We start from the raw sequence: 10,490 nt of genomic DNA, 5'->3' as shown, positions 1-10,490 counted from the left end.
GGCTTGAACTCTGGGCCCTGAACTCTTCAGCTCAAGGCTAATGCTCTACCACGCTTGAGCCACCGTGCTGCTCCATGTTTCCTGGTGGTTCACTGGAGATAAGAATCTCATGGACTTTCCTGCCCAGGCTAGCTTTGAACCTTGATCCTCAGATCTCAACCTCCTGAGTAGCTAGGATGACAGGTGTGAGCCACTAGCGCCTGGCTAGATCTTAATCTTTACAGCCACAAAAGGCAGTTTTGTTTCAGTTCTGAGATGCTGGGGGCAGTGGAGAAGTGGAGTGGTCTCGTGGCAGGATCAGAGCTGCCTAGGCAGATGGAAGACTCCCAGGCCCTCCCCCTCTGGGCCTCAGTTTCCCTGTCTGTAACTGAGTTGATTTAGAGATGACTGTCCATAGACAGGAATTCGCCTGTGACGGAGAGAGAGCCCCCCCCCCCCCAGGATTAGCTGAGGAGGACCCTTCTGCCTCCTCAACCCCGAGTGACAGTGATGGCATGTCCCCTTTGGTACAGGGGCATTTCGAGGTGTCATGACTGGTGGAAGGAAGCCCTAGGCTGTCCAGAATAAGAACCTGAGGTGGTGTCCACAGGGCCGGGGTGAAAAGCTGTTTTCGAGGAAACACTGCTTCCTGTCACATTTGCACACAAGGAGGATGGTCCACACAGTCCTCCAGCCACCTCCTCCCTCGCTGGACAGCTAAGGCCTCCCCCTTTAGTCCCAGACTCCAGGCCCTCATCCCTGCAGGACCAGCCATGGTGAGCTGGGATCTATCACTCCTAGCCCACTGAGGGCGGGAAACATTTGAGATTGTGGCTGGGCACGGCAGGACCACCTGTGGAGGGGGCAGCAGAGCCGGGTCATGGAGAACATGACTGCCTGTGGAGGGGGCGGCGGGCACGGCAGAACCCCGGGGCACCGAGCCCGGGGCCGCCTGTGGAGGGGGCGGCGGGCACAGCAGAACCAGGGGGCACCGGGCCCATGACCACCTGTGGAGGGGGCGGCGGGAACAGCAAGACCTGTGGTCGTGGCGATCTGAGCCGACTCTCCAGGGTGCGGGAGGGGGCTCCCCAGAACGTCCTCTCAGTGGTGCTGGATTTCGTCATTCATTCATGGAGGAGGGACAGGAAGACGCGGTGCCGCAGAAAAAATAATCCCTTCCCGACCTTGGCGCAGGAGCACCTGCTGGCCGCGGCGGCGAGTTCAAGTTCGCGTCCTCCGCCTGCAAACCCTGGCCCTGCCTAGAGGAAGGGGGCTTTCTCCCCATCCTGCGCTGGGCCTGACTTCCGCTCGGGGGGGCGGGGGGGGGCCAGCCAGAGGCGGAGCCACTTCCTCCAGATGTGGGGTGCAGTGGGGCCCCGTGAGCCGCGCGCTCCCGCACTGAGATCCCGGCTGCCCACCTGGGCACAGCGAAGAACCCGGCTCCGCTGGTGCTGAATTTTTAGTACATCGCACGAGTTGGGGAAAAGAAGAGGAGGAGTCCCCGAGCTTGCCCGACTGCCCTTCTCCCCACCTGGTAGGCAAGCCCCGGTCCACACGGGAAGGAACCCCTTCCTCCCTGCCCGCAGCTGCTCCAGGTCCTGTGGGCGTTGTAGATAGGGACGGAACAGAGGCAAAAACCGGGGCTTTTGCCAGCCGGAGCTCTCATTGAGCCTCAAAATTGTGGGAACCATGACTTGCAGGTAGAACAGGAGGCCCGCGGGAGGGGGGGGGGTGGCCCACAGGAGGTGCGCGCGGGGCAGAGGCGTGCGCAAAGGAGGCTGGAGGTATGGGGGCGGGGAGAGGTGTGAGCAGAAAGAGGCACACCAGGGAAGGGGGGAGGGAGGACCGAGGTGCAAGCGCGCGGGGGAGAGGCGGGCTGGGGAAGGAGGGTGCGAGCGGGAGGAGGCTGCCAGGGAGGGAGGAGAGGTGCAGGAGGAGAGGCAGGCGCGGAGGGAAGAGGTGCGGGAGGAGGCGTGCGGGGAACGGAAGTGTGCAGAAGGGAAGGCGGGAGGCGAGGAGGGAAGAGGTGAAGGAGGAGGCGCGTGGGGAGCGGAAGTGTGCGGAGGGGAAGGCGGGAGGCGAGGAGGGAAGAGGTGAAGGAGGAGGCGCGCGGGGAGCGGAAGTGTGCGGAGGGAAGCGGTGCAGGAGGAGGCGCGCGCAGGAGGAGGCGCGCGCAGGGAGGAGGCGCGCGGGGAGTGGAGGCGCAGGAGGGGTTGGAAGAGGCGCAATGAATGGGAGGGGGCGGGAGGGGAGCAGAGGAGGCAGGGCAGGTCTTTGCGTTGCTGGGCCCCAGAGCACGGGTCTCCATGCCCACCTGCCTATTGCAGGATCTGGGCTTGAAAGCCACAATGCTTCCAGATAAAGTCACCTCTGGCTGGGCTGGGAGGAAGGCCAGAAGCCCCTCACTCTTGCTCGGCCTCCCTCGCGGCACCCAGACCGCCTCAGCAAGAGCCCCGACCGGAGGCAGCGGGTAGACTCGAAATCGGAGGACGGTCGCCCCGGCAACGCGGCTAGCGCATGCGTGTTGCAGTCCGGAGGGGAGGCGGGGCCGAGGCGGCTGGGGTTGGAATAGGGGAGGAGCTCCAGTTCAGCTCCGTCTTCCGTCATCGCTACTCGCCCCTGACCCCCTCTCTCGGCTCGCCGCTGGCAGAGGCTCCACGGGCTCTGATTGGCTACTTTTTTGTGCAGGGGGCGTGGACAGCCCTGCTGCAGAAGCCGCGCCTCCTGACAGCGCCCAGTGGTGCCAGTGGCTGAAGGGAAGGCACCACCCACAGCTGCGCTGGGGCGGGTGCAGATTTTTCTGCTGGCGCATTGCAGATGCAAAAACAAACGAGGGGCAAATAAATAAGTAAGTGGCGGGGTGGTTTGGTTTCTTAGAGGATGGGTGGGGGTCGAGGGGAGGTCTAATGGTCATTTCTCCTTTCAAAGATAGCAGGGAGTCTTCGCGGGCCGGGAGTTGACCTCCCCAGGATTCCAGGGTACGTAATCCCGGCCCTGACGGAGATTGGGGCGCTGAGCCCCACACACGGCGGGGGTGCCGCGGCTGCAGTCGCTCCCCAGAATTTTCTCTGGGTCGCGGAAACAGCGCCCCCTGCAGTCGTCCGGAGGAGCCCCAGAAGCTGGTAGGCGGGTATAGGGCCAAGAAGGCAGCCTCTTAGAACCAAAGACAGTTTAGATCGTGTCCCAGAGCCACCATGGGGGGGAGTAGTCTTGGTGCAGCCAGATCTCGATTATGGCACTAGCATTTTGGGAATTAATGAGATACCTGGAGTGCCGGGAGGAGAGATTGGGGAGGCGGGGGAGCATTGTTAATGTTTCTTGTATTGCAGAGAGCACTGTTAATGTTTCTTGTGTTGCAGGGATTTTTTTGTTGTTATTTTTGTTTGATACCCTACTGTAGGGGGTTAAATGGTCCCTGTTTGCCCCACCCCCGCACAGCCATAGTCCATCCCCGGGAACTTGTGCATGTGACCTTGTTTGGAAAAAGGGTCTTTGCGGATGAAATCGGTTGCAGATGCAGTGAAGAAACCATCTTGGATGAGGGCGGGCACTGGATCTGATGATTGGCATACTGAGAGGGAAAAGGGGGAGGCGCACGAGGCAGGGCCATGCGGGCGAAGGGGGCAGAGATGGAATGACGTGTCTACAAGCCCAAGAATGGCAAGGAGTTCCTGCAGACTAGAATAGATTCTCCACAGGCTTCAGGATGAGCCGCCTCCAAGAGTATGAGAGGACACATCTCTTGTCAGAAGCCCTTAGTTTGTGGTACTTTGTGGCTTTGTTGTGATCCCAAATAGGAATTGAGCCCTGTTGTGCGCTCCTAATCCCCCCGAGTTATTGCCATGGTTTCCTGGCTGCTCCACGAAAACATCGAATTCATTTTTACCATAGGACCTTTGCCTGCGATGTTTACCCTGTCAGATATGCAAATCTTCTGGTTTACATGTGAATCATGTGTCAGTTCAGAAGTGGCTGATTACTCCCTACCCTGCCCCTACTGAGCACTCTTTCCTATTTCTCACTCTGGCTTTTCATTTAGTATAATGTCCTTTTTTTTCATTGTGGAACTCTCTCAGAAGACACTGTGTCCAGGTGGCTGCATGAACAGCATTTTTATTTAAAGCCAGGTAGTATGCAGGGCCCTTGGGAAGTTTGCCCAGAGTAGGGCAGGGCAATGAGATTTGGGCTCCAAGGAGTGAGTAGAAATTGGATGGATGAAGGAAAGGGAGAAAGGCTTGGACAGACAGTTTTTCACACGGTCCAGCATTGACAGAATAGCAGCTGCTCCCACCATAGTGCCCTGGGAGCTATCCTGGGTAATGACAAACCCCCATTTAGCACCAAATTCTACTCAAGCTAGGCTCCTGGTCAATTTTTGTTTTCAGTTTGGTAGTGTATACCCAACATAAAACCCACATGTAACAGCTCAACGGCCTACCACCCATCTCCTACACTGAAGCTCTGCTCCCATTCAACACCAAGTGTTCCCCCCCAACCTCCATCATCCCCCCCATCCTATTTCCGGTCTCTGTGGGTCTGACCACAGTAGGGAGCACCTTTGTGTGTGTCCTGTATCCCCATCCTCAAGTCCCTCACATAGTAACAGATGTCAAAATGTTCTTCCTTGTCATGGCTGAGTGATACATGTATTTAGCAAAGGGCTGTTTTGCTTTATAGAGCAGGGGAGAATGCCTACGTTCTGGGCTGAGGCTGAACAAGGTGAGGCCTTGCCTCCTTGTTTTGCCTCTCATATGACAAACCAGGATGTGGGGGGAAAGGCATGTCTATTGAATGTTGTTAATACTGTGGAGGGTATTTTTGGTTTTGGGGGGGTTTTTTTGCATTTTTGTGGATTTTGCTGGAAAGGTGATTTTTTTTTTTCATGATTCAGCCTGTAGAATTGAAGTGCAGTGTTGTCTCTGTTCAAGAAAGCGGGTGGGGGGGGGGGGAGTGTTTCCATAGAAAGTAACACATTGGAGACATTTTTTTAGCTGTGAATTCACCATTCATGAATCAACCATGTGGAATAAGGCACCTTTAAACAGAAAACTATGAACATCGGGGTTGTTTGCTAATCATTTAACAAAAATGTCATGACCTGAGGTGGATGGGAACCTAGCTGTGTCCCCAGGAAGCAATGGTCGTTTCTGGCTTGGGGTTCTTGGCCACTTTTATACAGCAAACCAACTATGTCCTCCTCCCAGACTTCATGTGAGGACAAGATGGGGCATAGAAATCACTTAGCATGATGCTTGTGATAAATAGTAGGATACTGATAACTAGGAAGATACTACACAACTGGACAGTAAAAAAAAAAAAAAAAACTCTAAAGATAGCTTCCCTAATCTAGCTGGAACTGCAGGCCTGGGAAGAGGCATGTAGAATTACCCTTTATCCAGGCTGCCAGACCATTCTTAGCCACTTTGACACAAATGGGAGTAGGCCACCCACCAGTCACAAGTGGACTGCTTTTGGCACAGGGCCTCCCATTGCATCTGTCCAAGAATTACCTAGATTGTGTTTGCTTAATGTAAGGGGGCAAAGGGATACCACCCAAGCAAGCTGACAAAGGTACGTTGTATCTCATGCCTGTCTTAATATTTCATAGTCAAAAAGGCAAATGATTTGACATGATTTGCTGATGCTGTGAGCAAGAGGAAGGGCTTGAGCAGACACCTGCATGTCTGAGTGGCTAAAGACAGAACCCTGCAAAGGGGCAGGCTAATGGCAGGGGGCGGCAGGGAAGGTTGCAGCAAGGAGGAGGCTTGAGCAGAGTTAAAGGAAGGCAGGGCCTAGACAAGGAAGGACTCACCTTTGGGGGCCCTGTTATGTCCCAGCATGAGGATGCACCCATGGTGGCCAGGAGCTCTTCCAGCCTCATCCAGGGCACTGATGTGCTGCCCAGGGAAAGGCCCAGCCCTCTGCCTGCCCAAACCCTAGGAAAGCTATACCCACAGGAAGGAGAGAACAAACCTCCCACTCAGGTAGACTCTGAACCACAGGTGGGGAGAGGGGCTGCACCAAGGGGAGGGTTCTCTATACCTGAGGGAGCATCCAAGGGTAGACAGGCTGGTGAGCACTAAGGACACAGAGGAGCTGGTAGCTAATGGGGACACCAGGAAACCTGCCAGACAGAAGGAAGGTCAGGGACCTTGGTTTAAAATAGGGGTGGAAAGAAGTAGATGAACATTTTGGGGTGACTAGAAGAAGGGAGCTGAGAGAAGCCGACCATTGGGGAATAAGAAAAGCAAGACCTGGGAGGAAGGTTCCTGAGCCATTGAGGAGTTTACTAGTATTTTCACTCTGGGCCTCACACTTGGTTGGCAAGCTCTTCTACTTGAGCCACACTTTCAGCCCTGCTTTTTTCCTGCTTATTTTGGAGATAGCCTTGTAGACTTTTCTACTTGGAAAGTGACTGGCTTTGAACCATGATTCTGTGGATCTTAGCTTGCTTCTTCACTAGGATTACAGGCGTGCGCCACCAGCACCCAGCTGTGATATGTTTTGATGGGAAAGGCTTGTTATCAGTAATACCCACTACAATAGTCTTGGCTATGTGTGTGTGTTGGCATGGACACACAAAGTGCCTGAACTGTGATCCTAGGGCTGTGATAAAGCAGTCTTGGAATGTCCGTCCTCAGTGTTTGTAATGGCATGTACGTCAGCATTTGCTGTTAAACTTAGTGGACTGTTTCTAGACATTGATGCAATCCCCCTGAACCCTGAAAGCCAATACATACACATACACCCTGCCAGAATCAGCAGGCAGGAGCAAGGGTTTCTCTTGGTGCTAAAAGTTAGGTGATCTTTTGAACTTAGATTTCCAGCTGAAGAGTGGTAGATAAGTAGCTAAAAAGTGAAGTTCCTGAAGTAATGATTTGTTAGCTTAAAAAGAGCTGGGTTAGATTTCTCTCATTCCTGAGATTCCAGGAAACAAATCTCTTTTTTACCTCAGTTCTTTTCTTGGACTCAATGTTTGTGAGTGTGTGTGTTGTGTGTGTGTGTTCCTCTAGAGTTATTTTTTAAAGCGATGTCCAATTGAAATCAGTTATAATCCAGGTGTGTGTAAAGCCAAAGAGAAGAAAGAAATCATTGTTATATGCAAACGAGTGCCTGTCTTTCTTCCTGGGCTTCTCTAAGGCGTCTCCCTGCCTTCCCCGGGGACTAGACACTTGGGTCTTTCCAAGCCTGGTCCACAATCCAGGTGTGACATGTCCCCTGCCCTGGGGGTAGGTGATGGCATGTCCCAAAGAAAACATCCCACCCCCACCACACCTGACCCTTCCTAAAATAGTCTTTCTTCCCTGGGCCTCCCAAGTCCCCAGGAGTTGATGAACCTGATGTCCTACCACCTTTACATCCTACCATCTAACCTAGATGTGCCCAGGAAAGCCTGACTTCCTCCCAAACATTCTGATCAAAGATCTATCCAGAACCATCCAGAGTTGGGCCCAAATTCAAGGACACAGGTAGGACGAGTGAGTGCTGCGCATGCGCCGGGGTGTGCTGTATGCTGCCTTCCTTAGCCAATAGTAATCGAAAGTCCTCAGCTTGCTGCCAGCCTTAGTCCCACCCTCCCAGCTGGGCTCCAGCCTGGCGCTTGTTGCCATGGATACAGCAGCCGCATTGACGTAGTGCAGTGTTGCCTGCTCCCTAGCAACAGGTAGTTATCAACTACAGCTGCACGCTCATTGGTTGAGGAGATTTGCAGAGGAGAGCCGCATCCCCCAGCTCTTTGCTGTCTTTCAGAGGTGCCTGGCCCCTGGAAGAGGGCCCCTTCCCAGCCAGCCAAATACAATTACTACACACAAATACAATTACACTAAGATTGACTCAGAGAACCCCAGCCCTCCCTACGCCCCTCCCCATGCTCCTTCAACCCCACAGTGAGGGACATGGAATCTTTTGTGGTGATGGTAATATCACATTGTCAATGACTCACACATTACTAAGGATAGATGTTAAGGTATGTAACTTGTACAGCAATCCACAGTCATCCTCCCTGCCATGGGCATGCAACTCCACCCTCATCCTACCCTTCTTTGTCCTTGAAGACAGCTGGGGAGGAGGGAAACTCCTCTATCTCCATCCCAATATTATCTTCAAGGTTGGTGCAGCTGACCTTCCACATCTGAGGCTCCTGGCCCCAGACTCCCCAGCCAACCTCAGATTCGAGCTCCTGCAGCCCGGTGTGGAGCCCTCAGCCATCTAGAAAGTGCCAAACAGGCTGAGAATGTGGCTTAGTGGTAGAGTGCTTGTCTAGCATGCACAAAACCCTGGGTTCAATTCCTCAGCACCACATAAACAAAATGCCAGAAGGGATGCTGTGGCTCAAGTGGTAGAGCACTAGTCTTGAGCAAAAAAAGAAGCTCAGAAACAGTGCTCAGTCCCTGAGTTCAAGCCCCACAACTGGCCAATAAAAGGTGCCACAATACCTGAAACACTTGCCCTGAAGGACATCTGCCTCTACCCTGTAACACTCCCTGCCTCCCCCTGGTCTTTAGTGCCCCCTTGGGGTGAGTCCTGTCATGCTCTCCCATGTTTAGAACCCATACCCACTCAGCACCTCCCAGCTGCAGAGGTCAGAGGTCCAAAACGATTGTCTTTCTTGGTTCCTCCTATTGCTCCACACAGTCCGTCCCCCCAGGACTGCCTCTAATCTCTGCCTTGAACGCCATCTGCACCAGATCTGCATACCAGACACAGAAGGCATACAGAAAAGGCTAATCTAGAGCTGGGAATATGGCCTAGAGTGCTTGGCTCATATACATGAAGCCCTGGGTTCAATTCCTCAGCACCACATATATAGAAAAAGCTGGAAGTGACACTGACTCAAGTGGTAGAGTGCTAGCCTTGAGCTAAAAAAAGCCGGGGACAGTCTCAGGCCCTGAGTTCAAGCCCCAGGACTGGTAAAAAAGAGAAGAAAAGGTTAATCTGCAGAGAGGTAGTAGAGTTTTAGTTCCCAGGCAACAGAGACCAATGCCAGGACAAATGATTCAGGATGGGAGTGGGAGGGAAGACTTTCTCCATTTCAAAGGCTTCAACTGGCCCAAGGCAAGCAGGATACCATAGCAGAGGGCACAGTAGAGCAGAGCCATTTGCCTCATGGTGGCCAGGAAGCAGAGAGGCAGCATTACCAGGGACCCTCAGCATTGCCCCAAGTGATGACCTTTGTCCAACAGGGCCCACACCTTAGTTACCACCACCTCCCAATAGCAACATCAAATGACATCCCAGCAGTGAATTCCCAGCCCTCGAGGTCCCCCCAGGTGGGGGTGGGTGGCAACTTCAAGAGCAGATGTTTATTTCCTAGGAGCTCTGAAAGCTGAGGCCCAAGGCCAGGGTGTGGGCAGAGGTTTCTCTGGGGTTTGCAAATGGTTGCTGTATTCCTATTACTAAGATGAAACACTCAAGATTTTAGCTTGTGGTGAGCCATCATCAGGCCACAGAGCAAAACCACTGATATAATGAGCCACAGGGAAGAGAGGAGAGGCCAGGCTCTGCTGCAGCCTGCATGGCCTAAAGACCTCCCACTGGACTGAAAAAGATGACCCTGGAGACCCAGCCTTTGACCCATGAACCTTCAAGGAACATTCTAGAGCCACACCACAGCAGGCCTTCTTCCATGAGTGAGCAGCCTGGTGCCTGTTCTTGAGACTGCAGTCCTTTGGGGCCAGCCCCCAGCCTGTGAGCTCATTTACTCTCCATTCCCTCCTTAAAGACCCCTGCCTAGCTAGGCATAATGACATCTACATCGTCTCAGCACTCAGAAGGCAGAGGCAAAGGGACCAAGCCACCCTGGGTACCACAGTGACACCCTGTCTCAAACAAAACAGGTGTGGTTCACACCTGTAATCCTATCCACTCTGAAGGCTGAGATCAAGGTTGGAAGCCATCCTAGTCAGGAAAGTCAATGAGTCACTTATCTTCAATAAAGCGCACACACACATACACATACCCCCCCCCCAAAAAAAAAGCAGAAGTGGAGTTGTAGCCTTAAGAACAATAGCTGAAACACAGTGCCCAGACCCTGTGTTCAAGCCCCAGGACTGGTACCAAAAAAATTTAAAAATGCCATTTCCAAATACACTCACCCTGGGATTTGAATACCAATATGTGACTTTATGGGGAACATAATTCAGTCCATACAGCACCCTACAATGGACTAGATATTCTCAGACACCCCTTGGCCCCCTTCACTTACTGGGGAAAAAACTCAGACCTGAGCCCCACTGTCCTCTGGCTCGGCCATCAGCTGGTCACATGCGTGTTAACATGAGTTGCTTCATTCGGCCTTTTGGCTGATGTGAACCATGCTGCCATGATGTGTTGTGTGCAGGCTGCCACACACTGGTTGTCAGTGTCACTCAGTAGAAACCTGAGTCACTTGTTCGCCACTGAGCTTTTGAGGAACTACCAGATGGAACCATGCTGCTGGACCATTTTACATCGCTGAGGTTTCTGAGGTGATGTGCCCAAATCATTGTGATCGTACAACTCTGCATATGTGC

At 53.2% G+C, this 10,490-nt stretch overlaps 1 protein-coding gene across 1 annotated transcript in view; it reads left to right on the top strand.

The window, feature by feature from the left end:
- Positions 1-1,905: 1,905 nt before the first annotated feature.
- The window catches only part of Zfr2 (zinc finger RNA binding protein 2), a 37,775-nt gene continuing 29,190 nt past the window's right edge, over positions 1,906-10,490 (top strand). The window contains exons 1-3 of the mRNA XM_048342003.1: positions 1,906-1,938; positions 2,668-2,827; positions 2,912-3,101. The gene's annotated coding sequence lies outside the window, so the exon portion shown is untranslated. The remainder of the gene's footprint in view (positions 1,939-2,667; positions 2,828-2,911; positions 3,102-10,490) is intronic.

Source organism: Perognathus longimembris, chromosome 3, assembly GCF_023159225.1.
Source record: "Perognathus longimembris pacificus isolate PPM17 chromosome 3, ASM2315922v1, whole genome shotgun sequence".
Classification (NCBI taxonomy): domain Eukaryota; kingdom Metazoa; phylum Chordata; class Mammalia; order Rodentia; family Heteromyidae; genus Perognathus; species Perognathus longimembris.
The sequence above is the reverse complement of the archived record's forward strand: the minus strand, read 5'-3'. Positions and strand labels throughout refer to the sequence as shown.